The sequence below is a fragment of the Eptatretus burgeri genome, chromosome 15 (assembly GCF_056783735.1).
Source record: "Eptatretus burgeri isolate ZD-2024b chromosome 15, Ebu_testis_v1, whole genome shotgun sequence".
Classification (NCBI taxonomy): domain Eukaryota; kingdom Metazoa; phylum Chordata; class Myxini; order Myxiniformes; family Myxinidae; genus Eptatretus; species Eptatretus burgeri.
The window spans coordinates 39678583-39692407 of NC_140975.1; the positions used below are offsets into that span (position 1 = coordinate 39678583).

General features: G+C 45.1%; 1 protein-coding gene across 8 annotated transcripts in view; it reads left to right on the top strand.

Annotated features, from left to right (window-relative positions):
• LOC147011986 (uncharacterized) overlaps positions 1 to 13825 on the top strand; it is a 41523-nt gene that overhangs the window by 7818 nt on the left and 19880 nt on the right. Inside the window, exon 2 of one of the 8 annotated variants that reach the window (XM_085857972.1) lies at positions 5018 to 5186. The exons of the other annotated variants lie outside the window; for them this stretch is intronic. The gene's annotated coding sequence lies outside the window, so the exon portion shown is untranslated. The remainder of the gene's footprint in view (positions 1 to 5017; positions 5187 to 13825) is intronic. 8 annotated transcript variants of the gene reach the window in all.

The following is a 13825-nucleotide window of genomic DNA, read 5'->3' on the forward strand; positions in this document are numbered from 1 at the left end:
CTCTCTCTCTCTCTCTCTCTCTCTCTCTCTCTCTCTCTCTCTCTCTCTCTCTCTCTCTCTCGCTCTTCCTCCCCCCTCTTTTTCTCTCTCCCCCCTTTATTATTACCATCAGCAAAGTGACGGGTGGTGTTTCCTAGTATGTATATGTGTATATATTTATATATATTGTTGCGGGCTGGGGGGTCGGGTGAGAAGACCACAAGGTGGGGGAAGCTATCTCTGTTCCCACTACCCGGAATTGTAGGCCGTCGCACACCGATAATTCCGTGACGCGGCGGATCGCTTAACCGACCGTGGATGCCAATAACTCAACCGCGTGACCTAGGGTCCTCCCGTCTATGGGTTAATCGGGTTACCTAATTAATCACGTGGTTTAATTACCGGGGAACACGCCCTCGGTACGCCTTGTCCGAACCGGATCACTATACCGGATCGGATGCAGCCGAGCGACACTGCCAAGGACGTACCGGCTAAAAGGAACGGATCGTTGGGAATAAAGTCCCCGCTAAACTAAGATTCAGACCATGCTGGATCAATGAAGGAAACCACAAAGACGAGCTGGGAACATTCCTAATAATTTATTAACAGTGGGTGAGGAAAGATATGTGGCACAGTGAAGATTTATAGGGGAGGGAGGTGTGGTGCAGCAAATAAACAGGCAACTTACAAAAGGGGACACAGAGCAGACTTAACGTGAAATTAGTAACAATAATAATAACGATATTCTGCAGTCTTACTTAGGCAGACAGGTGCCAGGACACACATACGCACACACACAATCACAGAAAACCCGATGAAGAGGGAGTTTAGAATCAGGAATTGGGCACCATAAAGGAGGAGCTTGAGTCGAGAAGGGGCAGAGTCCAGAGTGCGAGGACAGAGTAGTAGGCGGGACCAGGTAGGCAGGTGGGGTCGACGTCGTGTGGGCGGAGACGAGAGGCGGAGTCCGGGCAGCAGGAGGTGGGTCGTGGCGGTGTCGACGAGGCGAGGCGAGAGAGAGGTGGAGAAACTCAAAAACCAAGAGAGAGATGGAGGGACTTCTCCGACCTTTATAGGATTTGCAGCTCAGGGGGGAGGGGCCACGCCGAATCGTAACGTCATCACCTGAAATGGGTGCTCCGATTGGCCCCGACCCCTCACGTGGCCCGCCAGCTTGGGCCGGAAACCACCTCGCTTCGTTTCCGGCAAGGCCATCCCAGACAGCAAACATATTTTGCTCCGACCCCACGACATGACACGAATTGCCCACACCGAAATTGGCACGCGAATCATCCTGCAAAAAACCCCGGGCTGTTCCCGGGCGACCGGTCGAGGGTCCCGCATGCCCGCTTGGGCATTCGACCAGCATCGATCAACGTGCTCGCTCCGCGTGCGCCAACATGGCCCGCACAGTACATTCCTCGGCTCGATCGCAGCTTTGCTGGCCGTAGAGACGAGAAGACATTCACCATCCGTTGAGAATCTGCTGCTGCCAGCGAGGGCCGAAGGTACATCGCCATGGATAAATCCATGCACGTTTCACGAACGGCATACGTGTCTGCTTTCGAGCACATTCGATACAGCACATGCGGTTCGGCCATTACGCATATGGCCAGCACTCGCGTTCACACGACTCCGCTAGCGTGTACGCGGGGCGAACACCAAGATGTGTCGGATATTGAGGTTGTAAAGGAGCAAGCCGCTTCTACTCCGCACACTCGTATCCCACCAAACATGGCGTGGAGGAGTCGTTGTCGGCCTCCGTACGCGTTTCGTGCAGCGTGGGCATCGTGCTGGCTGTGTTTCCTGTGTTGTGAAAACACCATTCATGCAGCCTCTTAAGAGGTATTCATTCGCATGCCTTTTCAATGCAACCGGCAATCTTCCCCAGATCATCAGAAGCTCGAGTCGATAATCCCGCACCGCCAAGTGCACCACATTACTCGCCGTACACGCCGGTTTAGGGCTCGCCCGGGAACGAGGGCTCTGTGCAGCAGTTTCCTCACAACGAAGGCGCACGTGGCTGATTTACCTCAGGAATAATCGGACGAAAAGAAGAGTCGGGACGAAATGAAGGACAAAATGATTTAAGCAGACCTAGCTATTAGATCATCGCAACACACTCCCTTGTTGTCCCGCTAAACAAAAGGAAAGGGACTATCTACACGTATAATAATGGAATAACTGTCTTGGGACACCTATCTGTTGTATGCATGCGGTTCTGAGAACCGCAACAATATATAATATATATATATATATATATATATATATATATATATATATATATATATATATATATATATATATATATATATATATATATGGATTTCCCGCCCGTCGGCGTGCGTACGACCGCGTTTAACCAATAGCGGTCGCTTCGCCCACCGAATGGACAATCCAGTCGCGGATTTCCGGATCAACGCCGAAAACCAGCCACAGGTGTGTTTTTAACCACACCACAACCTTGTCCACACTCCACCCGCGCAACAGGGTCCGATCGCCAAATCTTCGATTTACCTCATTATTCGCGCGGGTAGGTTACCGAGAGATTGTACCTCAACGGCACCACTTGGAAACGAGCGGCTTAAGCAGCTCGCTTCCTTTTGGGATAACCGAGCGAGGTATTATCGCGCAGTCCCGTTGTACCCGATCACTTTACCAGCTATTTAAAAACCAACTATATTCCGAGTGCAAGATGCGGCAGTTCAATGAGGGAATGGACGCAACGAACAGGTTTACATTCACACAAGGACATTTATTATAATAAAGCACGTAAGCAATTCAACAAGGCAAAACACGTATGCAATTATACAAGCAACAAAATAACTACGACCGTCTATACGAAATGCAATGCAAACATTTACAGCACACAAAGCACTTAACAATTTCCTACTTATTAGACGGGCCCACGGACACACGTACGCACACACACACACACCCAATAAATGGTGGCAGAGGCCTTTAATAACGAGCTTCAGCTCGGACAGGTGAGCTGAAACCCAGAGCCTATCTCGAGCCTCTCCACCTCGTGTGGTCTTCAAGTTGTTCGGACCTGGGCTCCAGCGAGAGCGAGCTGGATCCAATCGCCGTGAGCTGCGATCCTTCCCGAGCTCTCACGAATCCTCCCGCGCTTCTCAACACGTGCCGGTGAGACGTGGCGCCGATCCTTCCTGTCGATGCGTCGCTTCCCTGAGGATCCAACTCCAAGAAGAGGCCGATGCATCGCACCAAGCCGGGAAACAAAATGGAGAACGAAAAGCTCCACCAACCAAGAGGAAGAGGAAGAATCTTCCACTCGCAGCTCGAGCCAAACAACTGGCTCAAGTTCCTTCCAAAACAAAGCAGCAGCCGAAGCTCACTGAGCCAGCCGAAGCAAAAAGCTTCCGAAGGCCTCAAGCCAAGCAGGACCCGACTGCTGAACGACTGCTCTCTCCGAAGCAAAAAAAAGCTTACTCCTCCCACGGGACTCAGCACAAGAACTCTGCCCATGGGACTCAGAACGGGACTCCCACAAACTCAGCCCAAGAACTCTACCACGGGACTCCCACGGGACTTTTTTTTGAACAAAGAAAATATGTCCTCTTTATCCTTTGCACCCCCTCCCCCGCACCTGGCGTGACTCATGCCCTCGTGATCCACCACCCGCTCAACCACGGGTGAGAGGGAGTTGTTGACGTCACCGCAGGGTTCTTCTTCCTCTTCACAGAACAGGGGGAAGGACGTATCCATTGTTCGCTCCCTAACTATTAAATCGATCCGCAGCGCATCTAATCGATTTCAAAACATTTAAAGAAAGGAAGGTGAGCTATCTAAGGAACATGCACTTATCGACATGGCTGACTCAGGGAACCTGTATGTTGTGTGCAATTGAATTCCAAACTCGTAACAATATATATATATATATATATATATATATATATATATATATATATATATATATATATATATATATATATATATATATATATACACATCCACACACACATACACACAAGGGGATACTAGACTATGTCAAGACTTGTATCGGTCTCCATCGGGGGATGATGATGATTCAAACAGTTGGATTTACCAACTGATGTTTGACAAAGGTGTGATAACCGATGCTGACATTACAGGCATTTACACTTCGTCTGAGGAAAATCTGATGAAGGATTAACGCCTGAAATATCAGCTTCTCCTTGCTTCTAACAGCGGTTGGCATATCTTTGCAAACATTCACAATCCACAGACAATAAAATACACAACCATCATCATCAGACAGACATTGTCATCATCCACAGACGATGCACACGAGCAATTTTTCCTGACAAGTGCGTCTTTTTCAAAGGAAAATTGCTGGTGTGATGTGGGTAAAATTGCCATTTTTTTCCAAAATTATCTTGCCAGCTTTTGAGCAATGAAAGTTTGCCCATCTGTGCCGTTACCAAATTCAAATTTGGCAAAGAAATGTGCAGATGTACCCATACTGCATGTCGGCAGACGTTTTGCATTATCTCATTTTTGTATGCCGTGCATGTCATTTCTCTTTTTTGTTGTTGCATACAAATTCAAAGCTTGTGGAAGAAGAAAATCTTAACAGATTGGGATGGAACAGTGGAAAGAGAGAGGAGTTGGGGGGGGTGACACCAACAGCAGGGTTGAGGGACAAAGTAGAAGGAGACTTGGACAGATAAAAGTTGTAGTGATTGAGGAATGAGGGGGAGGGGCGGACAAGATGGATACAGAAGTAAACTCTCGGAAAGTACAAACTGAAAATTTGGAAGTATGTGAGCTTAGGGGTCAAGTGGTGGGGGAGGATTATGGGGGTAGAAAAAAAATTAATGGTTTTGGATTGGGGGTGGGGAGGGGGTGTGATCTGAGGTGGTGATGAACAGCTGTTTTGAAGACCTGGAGGAAAGGATGAGATTGAAGAGAGTGTGAAAGTTGATTGCACAGGTGGGGAAAAAAAGAGGAACAAATGAGTGGAGGTGAGTAGCGATTCTGGATTTTGAGAGTTTCACCAGAAGGGGGTTGATGGTGGACCACGTGCACCCTGCAGAAACCTTGGGGGGAAACAGCAGAGTACAAGACCAGAAAGGAGGCGGTGGAAGACAGAGACCACCAACCTCTCTGTGGTAGTAAAGTGAAAGGCCCATGGACTCGGCTTCAATGTGGGAGATTCTATTGATATTGAAGGCCTTGGTTTCCACGCCGTCAAGTTGAGCAAGGTGTGAAGCAGGGGAGCCTGCCCATAGTGGGTAGCAATACTCCATTAAGCTGCTGATGAAGGCCTTGTGTCGTATCCCCCTATGGATGAAGGTCTCTTTCTCCAATTTGTATTATTTATTTATTTTATACTGCTCATTTTGAATGATAAATCGGTTTAGATACTTCTGTAGCCGCTATTTCCCAGGAAAACTTATGAAATTTGAGGGACATGTTATCCAACAACAAAAAGAAGAATGGAAAATGAATACCCGTGAAGGCGAGTGTCAGTCTGCCTCGGTGGACAGGTAGAGCAATGTATGCAATCGACAGAAGGTTGATCCATGTATTGTTGTGTGGAGGCCAGCTTCCTGATAGGACGTAGCTACAATTGAGGCGGTTATTGACCACGTTGAAGGCAAAACTTCAAAGGTAGTTGAACTGTCATTCTTTCATAATCCAATGGCAAGCGGTTAACGTCGGTCTTTGTTCCAGTGGGGTCGAATACCTCACTGGTTATAAAAGCAGGATTCCTTTGAATTTAGCCCTCTCAGCATACCAGATGAACCTGGCAACATGAGGTGCTCCTGGTAAGCAATAAACCAATTTATTACAGACGAGGTCCGGCAACAGAATCCCGATAGAATCATCATACAATAATATGTGAAGTGTCTGTTTGTTGGTGTACGTGTGTGTGTTTGACCCCTAAGTATTCCTGCACCGCTGAACGGAATGAGTTTAAAACTGGTGGTTGTTGTTTTGCCCTGGACAGTTCTCTTGAACAAGCCCATGGCACGGCGACAGCCGATCAATCTTCCAGGAGTGACCCAGAGTTCCCACATCCAGGATGGTGTACCCCTGCCTTTGAGAAGTCAGGGCCCTGATAGAGTTAAGGACAGAGGTCCTTGGGGACCTGTAGGCACTCTGACCGTGATTGCAGTGCTCGAACAAATCCGAGCAGCAGGGAAGAATGGGGAAGATTTGGTCCCCGACTTGCGTTGTGGGGCACAAAAAAGCTGGTGGTTGTACTCTGGGGGGGGGGGGGGGGTGCATGTTAAGGTTTAGGTCGAGGGTTGATGGTATCATACTCCCTGGTATTTAGAGTGAAGGGGAGAACACAATTTCCTCTACATATGTATGTATTACACAGTGCCATTCCTGGAAGGAGCAGGTATTGCAGCTTACATTAAAATACGCCATTTTGGGGGGAATTAACCTGTTGTTACCTGCTCGTGGTACAAATCAGAAACTATACACGAAAAAATAACTCCCTCTATAGCGCCGTACTCAAGTTGTCACACAAAAACCAAAAGCGGACTAGTCATCGATTTGATTATACGGGGGAGTTAACCGAAGAAGCAGGATTAAAAACCCAGGCCATTGTTGCAGCATGTAGGCGTGTAGTACAGGAGCAAACCGAAGTCCAAGTGCAGGACACGGGTAGAATAGGTCATGGGGCTGTCCAGTGTGCAGAGCCCAAAGTGCAAGGTCCATCAGTTGAGGCAAGAGAGTGAGCAAGACATGACCGCACACTTTTATGCCTACACCCCCCTTGCTGATTCATAACTCTGGACCAATCACCATGTCCCCCATGCGAACAGACACAGCACACACCATATATGAGCACTTCCCTGCAGAGAACGGAGCATTCCCCCTGCTGTTCACAGATAGATGGTGGCAGACAACCATATATGTTTGTGGCAAACAGAGGCGGCGTTAGTCTTTTGGGGGCCCCATGCAAAACAATAATGGCCCAGTGGGGCCCCTATCAACCTGTCATCACACTCATACATGTATTTTTGATGTCCGTCTGTCTGATGTCAATATATTCGTGTTATGTCTGTAGAAACAGGAATCACCATGAGTACGGGAATCAGGCCAGCTCTTCTTGCGCATGCGCATTGCAACTCCGCCCCCACCCCATCACACGTCATCAACCTGGATACCAACGGATCACGCTATGCTAAAGCATACATCAGATGGAGCAATTCGATCGTTACACAAATCTCAACCAATGAAAGTTGCCAAGGGGGCTATGGCTCATATGGTTATACGGGGAATTTGTAGCGACTTGATTTCCCCCCCTCACCAGAAATTCCGAAGGTGGTGCGACGCGAATTACCTTTGCTAATGCATACCGTGTAAACCCCCCCCCCCCGGCCGCTCTCGTAGATAAAGTTCAAATTATTTTGTGTGATGAGAATAACGGAAACCTGCTTATCTCAACAGGAGCCGTAAACACAAACTCACGCAAAAATCTGATCCACGTGGTGTGTTCCATTACCAATCAGTTTGCTCTTGCTTGCCTCGCCAGCTGTTCCTAATCAACTGTTTCGTTGGAGTGCTAGCTTGAATGCTTAAGCCCCTTGGCGAGCGCTCTACAAGCTGATTGGTAATGGAACATACCCCAGCACGTGCTCGGCCGAGGACCCCTTTTCTGGTTCAGCCGTTTGTGTGATTAAAAAAGTTAATTTCGGGTGAATTTTCACCCTTTTCCCCAATTATTGAGCTTTTTTTTTCTTTTTGACATCGCTGGGGTCGTTTCGTTTCATCCTCGGGACAGGTGTTCTGATTTTAAAACGAGCAACGTTCCGCCGTTGCGCATGGGTTCATCCATTTACTAAAGACGGGGTGTTTTGTAGTTATTGTTGTGTTTGCATACATTAAACGTAGTTATTATTCCACTTACTTTATCCACTAATACTAACCTCACCCCTTAATCTTGTCATCGTCCTGTCGAGTTAAACAGCAGGGAGAGCATGTTTTTAATCCATCATTAAGTCACAGCACTTTCTTTCCTTAAGATGAAGCAACCCCTTTGCGCTGTTTATCACCACTCGCAAGGTGACATGGTTTAGTCGGCAAAATGAGGGCCCACCCTTGAGGGCCCCGTCTTGAAACAACCACGATCGGCGTGTGAGGTCCCTCGTGATCTCGGGGTCCCGTGCCATTACACGGGATGCACGCCCCTAACGCCAACACTGGGAGTAAGCTTGATGTTTGTAAGGATATTCAGGATCTGAATGAGAAGAATGTACAAGCTCTGGCAGATAAAGCAGCCAATAATTTTGTGGTAGTTTGTAAAATGTTTTACATGGAGGTTTTATTTAGGCAATTAGGTATCGAGAGAGTTACTTTTACTCGTATAGGAAATATCACAGATGTTCCATGTCAAAAACTAAAGCCTTTCCAAGACGGAGCTGAGCATGAGAAAGTTTTGGATAATAACTTTAACATTCAATGTAAAGAGATAAATTTATGTATTCCCTGCTTTTGTTTTTTTTTCTAGATCCCTAAACGACATAAAAATAGGACTACATGCCCTGAAGCTCACCTTGATCAGGGGCAACAGTCATGCAAACCCCCTGCACACTCCCTTGGATCCTGATTATTATTTTTAAAATTTCATTAGTGTGAACAAACTTTGGTACATCACGGTCGATGAACGTTGTCGTCAAGTTTCATCGAAATTGTGTGTGTAGTTTCAGAGAAGGGAGTAAATAACTTTGGGGGGGGTCAGAACCCCCCCCCCCTGTCGACACCCTTAATGAGCACAGATTTTTATGCTGTCAATCACCTTCGCTAGACATCAGATATGAAGCTTGTGACCAAGTTTCATCAAAATGGTGTTTGGTTCAAGTGATAATGACTGAAGTGATTATGGACTGACAGACTGACTTTCTCTCACTCACTCACTTACAGACACTGCTCGATCTCATAAGCTCATCTGATTAAAGTCAGGTGAGCTAAAAACCAATATAAGTTGAGGTTTATAGTGGGAGTTCGGTAATGTACTTGAAACAATTGTCAGTTATGGTTAATTCAGGTTTCAGCCTGGTGTTGGCTTAGTGGTTAAGATGGCTGGCTTGGCACCTAATTAACACGAGGTGGGGTTGACTCAGCCTGTCATCCTTCTGAGGTTGGCGAAATGAGTACTAGTGTACTGGGGTAATAACCATTCAGGTTAACCTTCATCGGAGTGGTGAGGACTGCACTCCTTGCCAATTAAACTGCCTCGGCAACCCTACTGTATGTACTTTCACGGTGCGAAAGGAATGGTATTATTATTATTATGAAGTAGCAAATACAACCTGTCAATTTGCTGACGGCGATATTAAGGGTGGGGAGATAGTGAAGGGAGGGGAGGGAGAGAGGAGGATGGGAGAGAGAAAGAGAAGGAGGAGAGAAAGGGTGGAGGTTAGGCAGGGAGGGGAGAGGAGGGAGGGGAAGCTGGAAGGAGGGGGGGGCAGGAAGAAGAAAAGAGAGGGAGGTGAGGAGAGCAATGCCTCACCAAATGTTGCTTTACACTGCGGAAGGGATGGGTGTGAGGAAGGGGGTGAAAAGTGTGTGTGTGTGTGTGTGTGTGTGTGTGTGTGTGTGTGTATGTGTGTGTGTGTGTGTGAGACAGAGAGACAGAGACAGAGAGATATAGATAGATAGATAGATAGATATATATAGATGAGGGTGGTGGGGTTGGCAAAGAGAATAATGATATGTTATGCTTAAGCACCGACAACACACACACACACACACACACACACACACACACACACACACACACACACACACACACACACACACACACACACACACACACACACACACACACGAAGGTGGATACTTTGGAGACCTGGGGCAGGAGCATTTCAAACACACGCTATCTACTTGGCAAAGGTCTGCCTCGTACATGCAGCGACCTTTGCACCCCTCTAGTCGGCTCACTCCAAATTTGTTTCGTACATGCTACAGTCCCTTCAATAGGGACGGGGGAGCGGTGGGAGAGAGAGATGGTGGGGTCGGAAAGAGGGAGTGGGGTGGAAGTGAAGGGGGTAGGGTTGGGATGGAGAGAGAGCGGTGGGATTGGGGCGAGAGAGGCAGAGGAGAGAGAGGCAGAAGGAAGAGGCAGAGGGGAGAGAGGTATAGGGGAGAGAAAGGGGAGGGGGAAAGGGATTCTGGCAGATGGGACACCTTTTAACAGCCATCCGAGAGACGGCACACAAATTGATGAATCACCCTGCCTGTGAAACACCGAGATGACAGTTTATAGCCAGGTCGGGATTCAAACCCAGGCTAGAGAGCTTAAAGTGAGTATGTGTACATCTCGGCTTTCTTGCCGTGATGTGGCGATTCATTACTTCGTAAGAACTGAAAACATTTTTTTACTCATTGTGATCATATAATTTATTTTGCCTTTCTACCTCTGGTATAGAGCCGCTGCATCTCCATTGATTGAAGCTTGAAGAATGCACGGCAAGTGGCTTCACCAAATAATCCACAAAACGCTTGAAGAAACTTCAAAAAAACGAAACGTTTCATTTTCGTTTGTATTTATCTATGCCGAAGTGACTGGTCGTATAATGGAAGAACAAAAGGGGGAAAAGTCGTGGAAAATATTGGTTCGCGGGCGCCAGCAGTGACCAATATTTTCGTTGTGTCTGTGTGTCTGTCTGTCTGTTTGTGACTCTCCAGAGCATAGCTCCGTGACGTTTGATGCGGTCTTGATAAAACTTGGACACAAGCTAGATATCATAGTCTAGTTGTGTCTTTTTGTATGAGGGGTGTCCCACGCCCCTTGTGGCGATATTAAGGGTGGGGAGAATATGCTCTGGAGAGTCATAGACTAATTGGAGCCACACCCACTTGAACTTTTTATTTATTTATTTATTTATCGATTTTTTTTCTCGCAATTTTATTTCCTAGAAGCTGTGTGTAATGTCCATAAGTACAACATATAAAAAATCCGATTTGATTTGGTCAATTTTGACGGAAGAGATAGGTTTTTACGGTAGGGCTTCCTCAACAGTTTCCACTAACTCAATTGTACCTATCGTGGCATTGTTCAATAATGCCCGCGAACCATCGTCGCCTCCCGGCTAGTAATTTCATATTTTCAGCAAGCCAGTCACTACTTATTGCACTGCAGAACAACATGTGGCCAACACATGCGAGTGGCCCCTTAACTTTGTTCAAGTCGATCGATATAATAGTCAGTGATGGTGCAAATATTGTAGAGCACTCGCCAAGTGCCTTCAGCACTCCAATGAAACAGTTGATAAGAAATGGCTGGCTTGGCACGCGATTAGCAATCACCAAACAGTCGTCTTATACAAACACCTGGAGATGCCCAAGATGTCAAATACGTATGTCCAAAATGGACAAATGAACACTTTCTTAGGAGTTGGAACTGCTGCTAAGTTTGATTCAGGAGCTAAAATTTTGTAATTCTCCTTGGTTTAAGAGATTCTCGAGGTTATCGCATGTGCAGAAATGAAATAAAGCCACAAACGCTGGTGTCTCCGGGTATTTATAAGAATTGCAATGTACCCAGCGATTTGTAGCTATGATGAACAGGCATTCGATCATATGAGTGAGGAAAGTGAAGAAAAAAACTATCGTTAAGAAATCATTGTGGCCTGTTCCAAGTCAAGGCATGGTTGGGCAGGCAAAAAAACATGGCGCTTCCGACTGCAGTTAGGTAACCCAGGATATGCCCAAAACTCAAGAGAGCGAGGTGGCCGAGGAGTGCCTGATAAAGGATATAATTAAATAAGGCCATTAATTTCTTCAAAAGGAGTGTTTTAATTAATCCAAACACCCAATTTTCACTCTTGCACTTCCTTTGAGTTCATACAAAGTTTCAGGCTGATAGGTTTCACGGTTTTGGAATTATGGAGAAGGCACACACACACTCACACACATACATACATTGACATTTATTCGTATAGATTCAGGTTTACAAGTAGTTAAGGAGTAATTTAAGAAATATTGTTTAGTAATTCGTAAGAATTCTGGTATTAACACTTTCTGGAGTATTAGTTCCAATTTAGAGTTCTTCGATAGGATCAGATTCCTCATTATTAAATCTGTTGATGTTTTTGATTTTTCCACCTTGTATACAAATTTGGATTTGGTACTGATTAAAGATGCACTCATTAGTGTTATTGATAAATGTTTAACTCTTATAACAAATTTTTATAGATCAGGTTTGACAATTCATTCTTTTCTAAGGAAAAAAAGATTTGGGTTTTAATTGTTTTGACCATCAAAAATTTAAAGATGCTGTTAATTTTATTTTGTTTAACACTTTTATATCTTTTGGTGGGAAAATATTTCAACAAATAAAAGGCATTCCAATTGGAGGGAACTGTAGCCCTCGATTGGAGGACCTTTTCCTTGTTTATTGTGAGTTTTCATTTGTGCAGAAGTTGATGAAGGAGAAGAAGTCAGGCTTCCCTAAAATGTTATCTTCTACATGTCGTTATATTGATGATATTTGTTTGATAATTATAAGTTTTTTGATAGACTGATTCATATAATATGACTTAATCAGAAAGCATAATATTAGATAAGAGTAGTGGTGATGATAGTGTAGTGGAATATCTGGATGTGTTGGTTTAGTTGGAAATAATAGTTTTAGTTCAAACGTGTATCATGAAGTTCACTATTTTAGTTTTCCTGTTGCTTTGTATACGTTTCCATCTAGTAATGTACCGGTTAAGATAGGATACAATGTGTTTTCATCTCAGCTCATTAGATTTGCTAGAATTTGTTCTGTTAAGGATGATTTTGTGGTTCGTGCTAAGAAGATGTATTTCATCACGTTAGAGAGGGGTTATTATCCTGTGCGCACGAAGTGAAAAGTGTGGTTAAGCGATCGGACGTGTACGTGTGTCCGACGTGTGTACGTACCTGTCTGCATTTAAAAAATTCATTTACTCAGCAATCGTAAGTCTAATTGACACGAAATTTTCCAAATTGGTGTGCCTCCTCCTGTAGAATTTTTTTAGTCATAATTATGATGTCATCGGTCATGTGGTACAGGCGCGATCTTGGAAAAACCGAAAAACTTTGCCCCTCTATATCTCCGAAACTGCTGCATCGAAAAAATGTACACATGGCTCATTGTCAAGTACTTCCCATGGGGAATAAGATGTTTTAATGATGATGTCATCGGTGCCTTCAATATGACGTCATAATTCGACAAGTGCAGCGCTTCATCCGGTCAGTATCAAAAAAAATTTCTGTAATTGTTGTTCCAATGGACACAATTTTCACCATTGGAGCGCCTCTTCCTGTAGAATTTTTCAATGATAATTATGACACCAAATGTCACATGGTGGAGGCTCCATCTTGGAAAAACTGAAAAACTTTGCTCCTCCATATCTCCAAAACCACTCCATGGGAAAAAAATTGAAACATGGCTCATTGTTATGTACTCCCCATGGGGAATAAGATATGTTGATGATTATGTCATCTATGCCTTCATTATGACGTCATAATTTGACAAGTGCAATGCTTCATCCGGTCAGTATGAAAAAATATTTCTCTGCAATTGTTGAAACCGCTAACTGATCAATGCAAAACTTTGACTAATTGATCAACTACCCATGGGAAATGTCGTTTGATAAAAGTGACATCATCGGTCACTGGTCTGGCACCATATTGGATCAAAGAAAAAAAACCTTTTAATAAATCAGAAGAGTTGGACCGAGTCCTTCTCAAGACTGTGCAGGGTAAGTATTCCATGACTACCATCTCGTTGTGCTAAGAGTTTCATTATGTCATGCGAGAGTGTTTTTAGACGTCATTGTAATCTCTCAAGTTTCGTTGGTTCGTGTAAAGAGGTTCCCGTAGCATTGGAAGTTGTGTGAAAGAATTAAAA